The sequence below is a fragment of the Eucalyptus grandis genome, chromosome 3, assembly GCF_016545825.1.
Source record: "Eucalyptus grandis isolate ANBG69807.140 chromosome 3, ASM1654582v1, whole genome shotgun sequence".
Lineage (NCBI taxonomy): Eukaryota > Viridiplantae > Streptophyta > Magnoliopsida > Myrtales > Myrtaceae > Eucalyptus > Eucalyptus grandis.
In genome coordinates, this window is record NC_052614.1 from 18,909,302 (window position 1) to 18,925,488 (window position 16,187).

Sequence of the window (16,187 nt, forward strand, 5' to 3'; positions counted from 1 at the left end):
TCATAGGTGCTTCTTGACTTGACTTGCCTTTTCTTTTAACAGAAAAGCAAGAAAGAAAACCGACTTGCAATAAAGATGCTCCTCTTCCTCGCTTTTCTACTGTGCGCACTTGAATGATGCTGACTGCTTGAAAAATATTGAGTTATTAGATTGCACGCCCAATGTCGTCAGCATTACGCAGAAGGTGCATGCAACCTACGCAGGTGCTTTGATTAAAGTTTGAGAAACAGTACGACTTGACTTGATTTGCTTTTCTATCAATAAATGGATTGGTTGGGGAAATGTTGGCCGATCCATTCTAGGGAAATTGTTAGCATCCCACATCAATTAATAAGGATGGACTTTGATATTTTGAAAGAAGATTTTTATGTAAAGAAATCGCAACTATATCTAGATAATTGTTTACCCAAACAAATAAAATACTACTTCATTTATGGAACCGAAATGCTTGCTAAAAGTAAAAAAATGGATCATTGCCTAAACATCAATTCTTAAATTGCATGTGTGTCGTTGTGTAAACTCCGGTAACGAAATATTTTCTCGTGTTGCCTATTTAAATGATGAAATGAATGTTTGGTTTAATTTGGATGGCAATAGATCTATTTAGTATTCAGGTGCTCTGTTTTTTCAAATGTTGCACATTCAGTTGGTTTCAGTTTCAATTTCATGACCTTTTCCACGAAAAATCAATTGACAAATCACACCAGAAAGGGTCATCAAATGACCGTGAATTTGCTCCCATAAAGACACAAGCAACTTCCCAAGGGCTTTCGATTGAGCTTCCTCGAAACCCCCATCACCTTATCCACCGAAAGGTGTTGTCATCACCTCACCCTGTCATATGAATGTGGGGACCTGAATGTGAATATGATTCTCCAACGTTCAAGAGAATACAAAAGCTGTCAGCTCGGAACCTTAAAAGAGAATCCATGTCAAAATAAAAAATCTCAGGCTCACAATGCCAAGCACTTCAAATATGTACTAGTTGGAAACTTGACGGTCACATGGCCATCAGTACCCCTCTTCATTATTCTTTTTCTTTCAGTCTCCAAGCAAACTATGCGGTAGAATCCCTTTCTTTCTTAAACTAGTCTGTTAGTTGGTCTACAAACTCCTTTGTGCCATCAAATCCTCCTCCTCATAAAGCATATAGACAAAACAAGCTGGAGGAGGAGGATCTGAATGACTGAGTTGCTACGTTGCGCGACACCTCTTCTTTCCAAGGATCAACTTCATATGTCTATCTCCATAATACATTTTGCCACACGAATGGACACATTGATTGTTCAGTGGAGCATCATGTGGATAATGGCCGATGTACATCAATTGAAAGTCAAGTGAAATTCCACGCATTTGAGGAACGAAATTAATGTTTAGTTGATTTCAATTGATAATGACTCCTATGGTAGCAACAACGCATGATTTACCCTATGCTTATGGTCTATTTAGCAAGCAAGCACCTTCATGATAAAGGAAAAGCTGCTTTGCTTGGATACATCGAGTAAAGGAGTAGAGAAAGTGATGAATTTCTCCCCTTCTTCTCGTAAAGGTTAGAAAAATTTACTTCATTGTGCTCCTCTTCCCCTCATTCCCAAATAAAGCATAAATATACGTTTTGCCCTTTCTTGTTAGATACTAAATAGAAGAATTTATTATGATTGGGAACACAAAATCACACTAAAATTATCCAAAATACACCTCAAAACGGCATGCAGCTTAAGACTATGAGGCATGAATTGAAGGAAGCATAACGGTCTTGGTTTAAAGAGCTTTCAAAGGTTTCCTCTAAAAGCTAGAGCAAAGTGAGTCAAGTAATTCGGAGTTGCCTTATTATAGACAATAACGATCTCACAACCACTTTTGCATAGTCAAAAGACATCATTACAAGCCGTGCGATCATGTTGTGATGCCCAATAGTTGAACAGGTTCTTTCTTTCGGCCGACGAGTGGACAGGTTGGGATTGGGCTGGCAAAGATTGTCACATATGTGCGGTCAGCAAAACTCGTGCATCACGTGAAGGGAGAGTGGACATTCCCTGAGCAGTACCCCGTGCTTGTATAGATGTGAATGCGATTATTGATAGTTGAATAGCCACTTAATATTAGCATGACAAGCCATTCTCTTGACAGTAGCATTTGTAACATATCCTGCCTTGAAGGACAATATAATCCAATAGAACAAAACGAACATGTATCATGGCTAATCAGCTGAGAATGGGCTTGATTGAATCTAAAAGCAATTGCACTTTTGCCATCCTGAACCACTTTCCACGGTCTTTTTCATCCTCGACAAGTTAAGTCATCTAGCAGCAGTTGAAGCATCATGGTATGCATTCAATGACCTGCAATCTCCCGCAAGCTCCTAACATAAGTAGATGTGCCTCTTCCAAATCTAACCGTATAAGAGGGGATGTAAGAAGTCAGCCTTCGATACATGCTTAAATGTGGAAATCGACGAAGAGAGTGAACGGAAAGAGGGTTAAGTAAGGTCCGCGAGGAAGCATATCATCTATCTAGGAGAGCAATTAATAACAAGAAATGTTCCTATCAATTATATTGGCAAAACGGAAAACCTCATGACCGTCATTCATGTCAAGAAAACGAGAGGGAGAAAACGGATCCCTCTTTCCATAGGAAGAATGAAGAGAATGTTCCTATTAAATCCACTTGCCAAGAAGTGAAGTGTTTCTCAAAACGCTGACTGCTTGTTCCAACGAAAAAGCAGAAAAAGATGACATCCTACAATCTAGTTAGAGCCTTCTGAACATAGGGCGGCCTTGCTTTCTTCCCATAAGACTGTCTACCCGAATAAGGCCTCGAGTTGATTAAATTCTTAGCATATGCTAACTAACTCGGATTATAATACGTTCCTCGTACCTGCAGGAATATTGCATAAATTTAGATAGGCGTTATGAACAGGGAAATTGCCTTCATCAAATATTAATTCAGGTTGGTTTGTGCAAAATGGCAAAACTCAAAAGTGTTACATTTGAGTCCTTCTCGAAGGGGCAAATTCGAATAGGAGCAAGCAGGCAACAGCAAACTATTAAAATCTGGCTTTATTTAATTGACCAAGAGAAGAAATTACAACAGCCTTTATCTATTTAATAAAACACAATCAAAATGGAGGACACGGGTTTTTGTCATGGACTTATGACATATTACGTACTTGAAACCATACTTGCCTAAATCATGAAATCCTTAATGTCATGCTCTAAGGTATAGGTATACCAAAATTATTTTTTCATGATAATAATAGACTCCCAGAAAATAATTGTCATGTCATGCTCCAAGCCTTGATTTTATAATTTTTCCCGATCTTTCTACTTAAATTTGCAAATGGCCAATCAGATGCAAAAGTTACTATTTACACGTCCTTGCCTAGACTAAATCCCAATTTATAGGATGCTCCTATTCAAATTCCCAGAAAAGATGAACTCTCTACTTTTGCTGGGATGTAGCGATAGAAGTTTCGAGAATGCAAAAGACATTATAGGAAAAAACATGAAATGCAATTTTCACATTGTATAGTGTATAGAGCAAAAAAAAAAAAAAAAAAATTGTCATTAATATTTTTCTATTAACACCATATATATCTAAAATGGAGTTTCTTGATAGTGACTTGTTAGGCTAGTTTTCTCGAGGTGGGGCCTGCATTTCTTCCGTTTTTCGACTGTTAATTTTATTATAGTCATGCATTAAGTATGATTGATATTTTAAGAGCAATTCTTGCGATAAAGAAATAAATGTATATAAACAGACTTTCAATATACATTTATTAGCCATTTATTGATTCAAAATTAATGATTCCACATTCATAAACTGTGCTTCAAAATATTGCCATCCAAATTCTGAATTCAAACTCAATAATATATTAACTTTGTGGAGTAAGAAGTCAATAAATTAAAACTCGGTTTAATGTGTGCAAATCTTACTTGGGAATAATTATTTGTGATAGGTTAATAAAAAAAAGAAAGGTTATGCAAAATGTTAAAAATTAATTCTGAGAGAGATGTGGATGTGATTGGGATAAAGGTGTGATGACTATGCTATCTTAAAAGTATGGTGTGGCATAGAGAAGTCTAATTTGAGAAATAGCTTCAAGAGAGATCTTTAAGTTCTCACCCAGAAGACGCAAAAATCCCATTTGCTTTTGCTTACTCCTAGGAGATATTTTTAAAATAGCAAGTAATTACATAAAAAGAGTTAGAAAATAACGTTAGATTCCATTACTATTCCGGACCCCATAGATATTTCTTTTGTATTGTTTAAAATAGAAAAATATGTGAGTTTCGAGGAATAGAGAGTAGGTATTAGGATACCTTGAGCTTCTTATTTTCATATTTGAGTATATATTTTTTTTGGTTCCTTGATAGTTTATATAAGGTTGTTCAACATTTATTTTGCAATTGTAATTACATGCTCTATTTATCCAATTGTTTACCATCAATAAAAAAATAGCTACAATTTAAGGAGAACATACTCAAAAGAAATATAAATAATTTCGTCTCATTTTCAAGAATGCTTCCAAATAAATGAAATAAAAAAAATCTTTCGAAATCCACGAGACCAATTCCTAATAGACCGGTCTTACGAAAGTGTCCTATCGGAGTGGGCCCAAATAAGTATTACTGGATAAAAAAGAAAACAATTTCTTTTCTCTGTGCACGAAATTACCAAGGAAGAAATCATAAGGCTATTCTGTGGTGCTGGATCTGTAACAAGACAAGTTGGAATGAATTAGCCAGGAATGACAATGATTTCTCTTTAATCTAAAGGCATGAGCACGTATGACAATACTAATTATGTCTAATTAGTATAGCAAAAATAAAAAAAAAAATTCTTTTCTTGCATATACGTAAAAATTGCTCTTCAAGCATTCATTTAGAAGAGTCAATTATGTGAATCTCATATCGATTATATTTTCAATGGTTGAAATTAACAAGATTTTTTTTTTTGCCTGAAAATTAACAAGACTATTGTGCACCGAAAGCCATGCTGTTGATTGCTTTCCTTTTCGTGCCATCAGAATCGTGGGAGCAAAAAGAAAATAGAAAGAAAGAAACATTGATTCTAGGGCCTCTAAGAACTATGAGGAAGATGGGGCTGTTTTTTGAACTCGTGGTTTTTGCACATTGATCATGCCATATCCCTTGTCATCCATCCAATGCACGTGTTTCAATGTCATCCGTCTATTTAATTTGTATCATCAACTGTTCAATCAAAATTTTGTTAGTGTCAACTATCAATTGAGCATAATAAAATCGTTAGGTTTAAAGCCACTGCTATATATTGCAACGTACTATATTACGACATGTCATAATAATTAATAATGAGAATATAATGTAAAATAAAATTGTTTTATGACATCACCATGTATTACCGTAACCAAGTGTTGATATGATGCAAAACATGGATGTGCGCCCGAGTATTTTCGGATGATGAATAGAATAAAAAAAAGAAAAAGATGATGAAGTTAATAAAGAAATGATATCGCAACACTCTATGCGAGCAATTATTGCACGCATAATTTCCACGGGATTGCGTGGGAGGGGCGTAGAGCCTACGAAGGCGCTCTTTTTCGAAAGCAATGACTTGACTTCAATTTGACTTGCTTTTTCTATCAATAGAGCAATTAGAAAATAAAAAGCAAAGGGCAATCACTGTAGGTGGGTTAATGCACGCATAATTTCATTAGCATTATGCGGAAGGTGCGTGCCCCCTACGCAGGTGCTTTGATTGACTTGACTTGCTTTTCCATTATTAAATGGAATCATCGGGGAAGTGTAATGGGAAGGTGAAGCGAGCAGGACAGCACGATTACGTTATTGCAGGCTAAAACAGAAGGGTAAAGTAGTGTGAAGCACGAGCCAAGTGAGGAGTTTGGGAAAATTGGCGTGACTAAACAGGGAAGGGAATGGAGTAGTGAATTTCGGTAAAGGTTGTGAAGGATCGACAAAAACAGTTCCAAAGCTAACTTAAAGACTTGGACAAATGCATCTTCAGCAGCATCTGCTCTTCACCGGTATCTATAATTAAAACCCGTGGTATTGCTATGAAAAATCCCTATCCACATAATTTACGCTAGATTGTCTGGAGCTCTTGCTTGTAGCGGACCGACCTTTATCTATTCACTTTGATGAATGCCATGCTAAACTCTATTCATTTGTTGATCGATTCATTCTAAGAAACTATTCGCAACTTGTCCTACATCAACTAATAAACTTTTAAGATTTTCAAAAGAAGGTTTTTACATAAAGAGATTGCAATTATATCTAGATAATTGTTCACAAGAACTAATAGAATATCACTTCATTTATGGAATGGAAATGTTTGCTAAAAAAAAAAATCGGATATAGGTCATTACCTAAACATTGATTGTTAAATTGAATGTATGTGGTTGCACAAAACCTACTAATGAAATTATTATCTTGCATTGCTTATTTATATTACGAAATGAATGTGATTTTTTTTTTTTTTTTGGATGATAACCGATCTAGTCAAGTGCTACTTTTTTTCAAATGTTAGACATCCAGCTAATTTCGATTTCAATTTCATGACATTTTTCACGAAAATCACTTGGCAAATTGCACCAGAAAGGGTCATGAAGTGACCATGAATTTTCTCCCATAAGATGCAAGAAACTTCCCGCGGGTTTTCAAGCGAGCTTCCTCGAAACCCTCATCACCTCCATGCTGTGCTCACATTATTTGGTTTTATGGATGTGGGGTCCAAAATGTTATTATGATCAGACCCACAAAAGAAAATCGACAACTAAATATTTCGGGAAGACAAATAAAATCAATGGTTAATATTTTGAAAAATTCCAAATTGATACAATAAATTTACCTCAAATTATTTTTTTGACCACCAAAAACTCCAAACTTGTATACCTTTGACAAATTTACCTCAAACTAGTAAATTTGTGACAAATTTACCCCAAACTAGTACACTTGTGACAAATTTACCATTTGTCAAAATTTTACTATTAAATTATTAAGTTAAATGACACATGACAATTGACCGATATACCAATTTGGGATTTTAAGCTCGTTTATCACAGTTTACAATTTTTTTGATTTTTTTGTGGTATTAATTCAATTTAGAGGAGGGTATATTTGTCACAAATTTATCAGTTTGGGGTTTTTTGCGGTCGAATAAATTAGTTTGGGGGTAAATTTATCATAAATGTACTAGTTTAGAGTTTTTTATGGTCATTCGGGGTAAATTTGTCACAAGTGTACTAGTTTAGCGTTTTTCATGGTCAAAAAAAATAATTTGGGATAAATTTATCACAAATGTATCAGTTTGAAGTTTTTCGGGGTATTAATCCTAAAATCAACACTGACACAAATTCCGTAGGAAATGGATGCATGATTTCCATGGATTGATGACTACAAATGAGCCTTAATTCTACCTTCTTCTCAGTAGAAATTATTCAAAAAAAAAAAAAATGATAAAATGAGAGCATCTTACGCTACTTCTGGACCTTCCATGGGTTGTGCACCTTGAGCGGGTTTGAAATTGGAATACGAAAGAAAACCAAAGATATATGCACATCTCTCTAATAAAAAAGAATTGTTCATTTTGACCAATGCGATAGAATAATATTTGAAAAATGTCTGGTTTGTCCAACTTTATAGAAGGTGACACAAATGTTAAATATATTTTGGGCCTCATATTAATTACATCAACATAAATTGGAAGCTCAATCCCTTTTAAGAGTTTGCATAGTTGGTTGAGAAAGGATATCTTCATATTTGAAACTGTTCTGAACGGGAATGGGAATGTGGTGTTTAATGGCCCTTCAAGTAATCAAGCAGTTGCACCTTGTGCCCGACTATATTATATAAGCGGTCAGCTTATATTTTCCGGCTCTCTACCCTATTGATTCTCCAGAGCTAGGTTCAGCCCGATCAAATTTCCATTTTTTTTTATGATGTGAGATTGGATACTTTGGAACACAAATTCATTATTTAATTAAAGCATTTCCATGTTAACCAAAATCCGTCCTAACATTATGAAGGTTGAAGCTTTTCTTTAAGCTACAGGCATTGTTCTTTTCAATCGGTAGCTACAACTACAAGAAGCTTCAAAGAGGTTTCCTCCATTTTTTTTTCATTGTACTTTATAATGTTAGAGGAGATAATTATTAAATTCTAATGCCATTAAATGTCAATGATGGTATGTGAGTCCCCTTTAATTAGGCAAGAAGAATAGGATATTGTGATTTTAGTAATTTCCCACTAACTAAAATGGTCATCCAGAAAGGATTATTTAAGAGATTCATTTTGATAAGTGAGATAGGTTTTTCATTGCTCTTATTAACAAACACAAATAGAGTATAAAGAGATTAATGATTAACGCAACAGTTGAGAGAGGGTGAATTGATTATTTTAAGAAAATTGAAACTTTTTCATGTAAAACTTGTACAATAGTGTCTTGGTATAAGAGAGCGAATTGGTTGTTTTAAGAAAATTAATTTTTTCTTTCAAGAAGAATGTGGATCATGTATTGCTATAGAGGAAAACTATCACGCAGATGCAGTACCTTGCATCCAAATGACAATAAAGGAGTTAAGAGAGATTGAAGAGATGCAAAACAGATTTGTACTGAATCGAACTTCCACTTAACCTAGTTCTCCCACAACAAAACTGAGTAATCCTCGAGATTTTACCGTCTGTAGAGGATGCTACTATTACATAAAGCTCAGTAGATGATTCTATAAAACGTGTACCTTTTACAACACTATGACTCACTCACTTCCTAGATCACGAAAGCACACTTCTACGAAGAACTTGAGTGAACACGGCAAAGGGGCTGCAAAGCTTCTCAGAGATTTGCTGGGTTGATATGTCACCAAAGCTGGAACCTATAAAAAGCGTTATTCATAAAGCATCATTAAATCCGCTAATGTTGATGAAGATTCATCGTTACAAGAGCCGTCTTGCACTCGCTTGGATTGATGCAGGGGCGTTGGTTTGTTCTGGACAGCCTGTGAAAGAACAGACGAGCATGACAGACAAAACAGCAGGCCGCGGTGTCAGGTTTAAAGAAACGGGACAACAACAGAAGCGTGGTGGCCTGGCCAGTAGTTCGCTCAAAGGGCTCGACAAGTGCTTGTAATTTCGCCGGGAACCTGCAAAGAATTAATCAAGAGACCACGGGGGCTGCTGTGGCATGCAAAGGACTCGCTGAGGGGTGCTTCATCGTTGTCGGAAATTCCCCAGATCAGACTAGGGCAAAATTAGATGATGAACTGCAGCGGCAAGGAGACGGGCAGTGCCGCGTCGGGCACGAGGCGTGGCTTGACGAGTGCCAGAGCTTGCTGCTGACCTCCAGAGAAATCGCCTCCTCTCTATTGGGCTCCACACCTCCCACAACTTCTCTTCTCACATTCCATAATCTTGACCGAATTTTCCAAAATGCACGTACGCACATCTACCCCAGGGATTATTAATGATCAAATCTTGGCAATAATATGAAATTACTAATGTGGCACACATGATTTCGGTCACTCAAAGAATAATGTGCTTGGACAAACTCGCTAAATTAAAGCTCACAACCATCAATTTGAATCCATCCATCACCGGTCCAATGTAAATACAATAAAAAAATAAACCAAATAATAAATGCTCATAAAGCTATATGTTATGCAATTTAATTCTAATATTTTTGTTTAGGTATTAAAAATTAATCCCTAATTTTTTTCATGCAATAAACAACTAATTGGGCCACCATAATTTAGGTATTAATAGTGATGCTTATCTATCAATTTACTATCTAATCATGGGCAATGTTAAATAAGATAAATATTTGACACCTACAACCAGCACAAACAATTTGAATTCCTAAATCCTTCCACCCCCCCCAAAAAAAAAAAAAACAGTCTTTCATTCATCAACTAAATATGTCCCATGAATCAAATAAAAGTTCGGGTACCATATGATGGTTTCTATAGGAGTCATCCTTGCCCCACTTTGCTCTGAGACCCAATGTTTAAACCCTCAGCATCTTTTCTTGTAAAGAAAGGGGATTTGAGACAACGACCAATTGATGAAATCAATCAAATGTCGAGATTAATAAGCAAAATGTGATGGTTTCTATATTTTGCCAGCCAGAAGATAAAATCGGAAACAAATTAGACGAAGAAATCGTTGTAAGTTGCCACTTGGAAGCATCAATAGTAAAATGAAAATGGGAATCAACTATGTAAAGAGAACTTCCATTAAGTCCAAATCTTAACAGAGTTGTAAACAAACACATTATCCTCAATATTTCAAGCTTCTTACTGTATTATTACTCACATGCATGCCAAGAGCTGGGAGAAATGTCAACTAGTTGACATCGAAACACATTCCGGTGACTGAAAGTTCAGAGAGAAATGATATCACAATAGTGACTTTTTGAAATGACATCACAACATCATCCTAGAGAAAAGCTAAGTCTATTGACAATATATAAGCTCCCTAAACAGAGGATTCTAGAACTGCCAACGGTCAAGATTAAGTCCAAAGGAAACAGGCTGCTGAAAACAAAATTCAAATGTGAAATGAAATACAAAATAACATTTATTCACCTTTACTTTTGAGAGCTAATGTTATTCCTGATGTTAAAAAAACAGTAACACCAGCAAAATTTGTAAAGAGAAACAGAATTTAGTAACAAGGCACGCGCTTTTGTTGTAATGAGTGCACATCTTGTTCTGATACCAATTCAATTGGTACAAGTTCTGGACCTTGATAGTCCAACAATCTTCAATTACGAGGAGGGGGAAGAGGAAAGATGAAAAGACCAAAATATATTCCTACGCAGAAAGTGTATTCTGTATCATTTCAGTCCAAAACAAGGCCCAGATCTGGTCCACCTGCAAAATATGCTATCAAATTTAAGACAGCTACACGATAGTTCTATGATATCTTTAGTCCCCACTTCAGAGGACAACGTGAAACCACACTCTTCAGCTTCTCTCTTTGGTAAGAAAGAGGGAGGCTCAAGGGAAGAGAGGTCATTCATTCAACTAAGAACATCTCCAAGCTCTCAAAGCAGCCATATGAACCATAGTTTGCTTGTGGATTTGGTGGCAGCTTTCCTCAATAAGATCAAGGAGCTTTTCCAAATCTGTGGCCCACGAGTTCAAGGTATCATTGCGCTCCTTGTTGTCTGGAAACAGACAACTCCCATCGGCAGGTCTATCTTTCCTACTAGGGCTTGGAAACAACCAATTTGGAGAGATGCTTTTCAGCTTCCTCAAATGGTCATAGAACTAACAAGTCATGCTGATAGAATATCATACAGGCTTGTATAATTACTATCACGCTGTCTCTCTCTCAGATGATAGTGTTGATTTATAGATTGAAGCAAATGAATGACTGAAGCTCTCTACAACAGTGGTAACAGAACCCCAAAAACAGCGTTCCTTTCGTTGAGTGATTCAGCTACATAGATTTCTGAGCAAATTAAGAAAGCTCTAATCATGAGATATACTTTTGTAACACTGGAAATGGTGAGTCATAACAGAACTCCTCCCCCACTTCTAAAGCGCATCAGAATTTCAGGCTCCATGAGACAAGAAATGGTTTCACAATCAGATATTGACACTAATAGCTACGACAAATTTCATGAGAAGTTGAATAAGCATAGTGTTTACGCATATATATTGGTCTAAAATATTCACAGAAAAAACTACAAGGACAACATTCTCAACCTCAAGACAAGCATTGGCCTTCAAGGCAACAAAACTTCTTTTCCACATTTTTGGAATTTGTATCCAAGTCCAGCAACCATAACCTACAGGTATCGGGGGTAGAGGCTGCCTGTGGTTAAATGAGGGGTCTAGGCAATCAGTCATAAAGATTGACATTGATAAGAGAAATAAATAAATTTTTGACATAATCAACCTAGATGCTTTGAGGCATAACAGCTATGCAAGTTTCCTCAAGGTAATCCTCGAGTAATACTTCAAAACGACAATAACATTATGCAGAAAATAGAGTAAGTCGCATCAGCATGATGATCTAAAGAAAGCAAGGGTAAAAAACGACAAAGTTTTGTAATTACATATTTGCTTATTCTTTGTCTAAGATCTTCTGCTGCCTTCTCAACAAGTGCACCTTCGAGCATGGTTTTCTCATTCTCAAATTTATCTCTGAAATTACTTCAAAGAGCAGCTTAATTGGATAACCTCCATTGTGACCAATTGTTTCAGCTGCAACTCCGCATTAAAATAATAAAGGTACGGCCAACCAAATTCCATGGCAGATTATCGATCTATTGCAAGAGAATGTACAATCAAATACTAGAAGCAATTCAAAGATGTACCTGATTTGGGGAATTTCTGAGATATTTATATCTTCTAAAGTATTGCAAAAGCTTGACTACAGCCGAATCATGTGGTAACCGAACTACATACCAACAGATTTTCCTTAGAACCTGCAACTAATTAAATCACGGAATGAATAGCCGTGCCTTGAAAAAGTCCAAAGGAAGACTTGACATAGCCTCATATGAAAGAGCTTCACTAGTATCCACAACTCCGGGTTTCCCTTTGCCGATGGAATCTCATATCGCCATACAGCAAACTACCGTAATGAGAGTAATAATTACATCGTTAACCACATGAATGCAAGGTAAGATGTGTGTTCAAATCCATTAAGTACATTTCTAACATCGAGTTTGCAGAAAGAGAAAGAAAGGAAAAGAGAATGCGACAGATGAATAAAACCATGGCTTGAACCACAACCTCCGAATACCAGAAGCACTTGATCGGCAAAAAAATTCTAGTTAAGAATAGTAGATACAACATTAGAATAAGTAAAGCACCAGTTCACCATATCATGGATTCTTATTATATCCATTTCAGCTCCAGAAGTGACAGAATATCAGCTGGCGCTTCTTCCACAATACTTTCCCCTTCTTTAGGCTTTTTCTTCTCTTTGGAAGGATCTGCATCAAACACCAGGGGGCTGATTTTCTGGATCTGTGCAGGGACATAGTCCTGGCAATCTAAGCTCAAAAGAACCTACAAAACCATCCATCAGAAAATCGATCATAGTAAGAGAGCATAAAAGGCTAAAAGCAATACAAAAATCCCGTACATGTTCAAGAATAATGGCAATTTTCTCCGTAAATTTTCCACAGCAATTCAGACCACTCATAATATTGGACAAGGGAAAACCAATTACAAGATCAAAGACCCCAGAATTCAACTTCTAGCTCCCGCAACTTCTTCTATTAAATCAGCAGACTTCTACTATAAGACCTTCTTCCTTTGCTTTTTGCCGTTTCTTTATCAACCGCACTCTTCTCAATTTCGACATATAACCGCATAATGAAACTAGCTATAGAAACCACGAAACCAAAACAGATTGCTCACGAACACGAGCCGCAATAGAGTTTGATTTCACATTTTCACCTTCCCAAAGAAAATGACAGAGTTAAGTGTCACCATCAAAATAATTCATTACTTGATTATCTCTCGAGCACAATTACAACTTTCAGTTGGACTATCTAATTAACAGCAAGAAAAATATTCATCTAGGAAGAAAATAGAGTAAAGAAAGGAATTAAAGGGGTAATAGCAAGGTGCAATACAAATACAATCACGAGGATCCCAGCCAATTGAAAAAACTTACAAACAAAGATGAGCACCAGGCCCGAGTTCTAGCATCTCTAGAGCTTGCCAAGAACCAATACCCGTATAGATATGCCAGTGAGATTCATTTTTCAAATAGTCATACATGATGGCATATTACGACTACACAAAATGTGTACAAGATGCTTCTTTTATACAAGAAAGTTCAAGAGCAAGAAAATACAGGGAAAACAATTTAACATGGATGAATATCCCAGTATCAGTGTCATCAAATAATTTTGACTCCTTTGTATCACTTGAAGAGGAAGGCAAAGAGTGCTTTGAGCTGGGAAGACAAAAGTTCATGCCCCAAGAACTAGGTACACACTGAACACAGAAATCTTGGCTCCTGCATTTTTAATATGACTTTCGCCACCAAAAACCTATAACATGCTGTTGTTCATGCAACGGAGAAACTCCACGGCACACCCTAATTGCAATGGAGAGGTACCACTTGTGATCACAATTCATCTTTAATTGATTGTATATTAGTTTGTCAGTGGGTAGACGAACATCAATTCCCAAATTAGCATTATGAATCGCTCCTCCAAAGACTCAATCTCAATTTCTCTTCTCCCCGGTTTATTTGTTATGCAATAAGTATAATAAGTAAGGCAACAAGGAAATATTTATCCATCTCTATAAAAGACAATGCAAACCCCAAAACAAATCTACTAAGCAGAATAAAAACAAAGAGGAGCCCCAATTCCCGACTTCACTAAACCTTGAAAAGGCAATAAAACAAAATAAGGGTGCGTTTGGAAACTGCTTTGGAAAGGGCTTTGGAGGGCTAAAGATCTTTAGGCCAAAATTGGGGTGTTTGGAAACTACTTTCGAATGGGCTTATGGGGAAGTCAAGGCATTTGCAAGGCTGAAAGCCCAAGGCGAGTCCTAGGTCCTTGGGCTTTCATTCTAATGCCCAAGGTACTGTTTTATGGTACTGTTCATCGTCTTCCTTCTCCAGCCACGCCGCTGATCAGAGACGAGCTCGAGAGGCCGGCGAGGTCACGGCTGAGGTCGGCGAGGTCGCGGCGACCATCACCGGCGAGTCACGACGACCGCTAGTGAGTCCCGGCGACAGCACGCAAGTCGCGTCGCCGTGACCAGCTCTGGTTCGCGCTCTCTGGGTCGCGCGACCTCAGGCGCGACCCAGATCTGGGTGGCCGGAGGTCGCGCGACCTCGGCACGACCCGGATCTGGTCGCGGAGGTCGCACGACCTCGCGACGACCAGATCTGGTCGCTGCGAGGTCGTGCGACCTCCGACGGGTCGCCGGAGGTCGTGCGACCTCGGCGCGACCCAGATCTGGTCGTCGCGAGGTCGTGCGCGCGACCTCCGGCCACCCAGATCCGGGTCGCGCCGGTCGCCGCGAGGTTGCCCGACCTCCGGCGGACCCAGATCTGGGTCGGGGGACCTCCGTGAAAGGCCACCGGATCGCTTGGGGTCAGGCGACCCTTGCCGGAGGTCGCCCGACCCTAGGCGACCCTCGCCGGTCCTCTCCGGGGGCCACCTGAGGCCGCCGGCGGCCATTTTCCTCGCCGGCGACCGCCTGCCTTGCCGGTCAATTTTTTTTTTATTTTTCTTTTGATAATTTTTTTTATCATCAAAGCCCTTTGCAAATATTATTTCCCCAAACACCATTTTGCTCAAAGGTACTTCAAATGGGCTTTGAAAGTATAATTTACCAAACACACTTTGCATTTTCAAAAACATCTTTAAGTCAAAGGTCTTTGCATTTTTCTAAGGGCTTTCCCGAAAAGCCTTCCCAAACGCACCCTAAAGCTACTTGACTAAGACAAAGCGCCTTTTTCTCTGTCATCATAGATCAAGGATATTCTTTTATTTTTCAACCCTTCACTCCCACACGTTTAGCCTCAATTCCAAAAGGAGGGTGGGCCCATCTTGTAAAAGTACAAGTTCAAAGTATTTTCCTAGATAGTACCCCAAACAAAAAGGTCCAAATTATCTACGTAACTCGTGCACTACTTTCCTACTCAGCTCATCCATATGCCACGCCTACGACTTCTACCCGTTGAGTTCGCTGTCTCCTCCAAAGCTAAGCGCCAAAAATCAAGACTCGCCGATATGCTGCCGAAAGGATATCTCCCTGTGCTAATCTCTTTGCTTTATTACATATCTCTTCGAATACAAATACAAAGGCGCCACCATTAGACTTCCACAGGAATATCAGCCCCAACCTTCCTTCCATCATCATTCAAGAAGAAAAGGAGAAAGAAGAAGTACCCACGCAGGCAAATCAAGCATCGAAATTGGAAGAGCGAGCTTGAGGAATCGGCACAAAAGTTCGTGAGCACCATCGCTTCGGAGCCTCTCTTCTTCTTTCTATAATCGGTCTTATCCATCGATCTATCGCAATACAAAGGATGAATGTAAGCATCGCCGAGAACACTGAAAATCGGGGAAATATGTGGAAAATCCCATCAATTCCCAGAAAACTGACGAAAGAAAAGCAATCAATATCATGAAGGCACAAAGTAAACGCTAAGGGAGTTACTGATATTACTAGTATAAACACCTAGAGGGGGGGGTGAATA

The 16,187-nt window shown here is 38.0% G+C and overlaps 1 protein-coding gene across 1 annotated transcript in view; it reads right to left on the reverse strand.

Annotated features, from left to right (window-relative positions):
* The window catches only part of LOC104431507 (disease resistance protein RPV1-like), a 108,835-nt gene that overhangs the window by 50,184 nt on the left and 42,464 nt on the right, over positions 1-16,187 (reverse strand). The gene's annotated exons all lie outside the window — the stretch shown is intronic.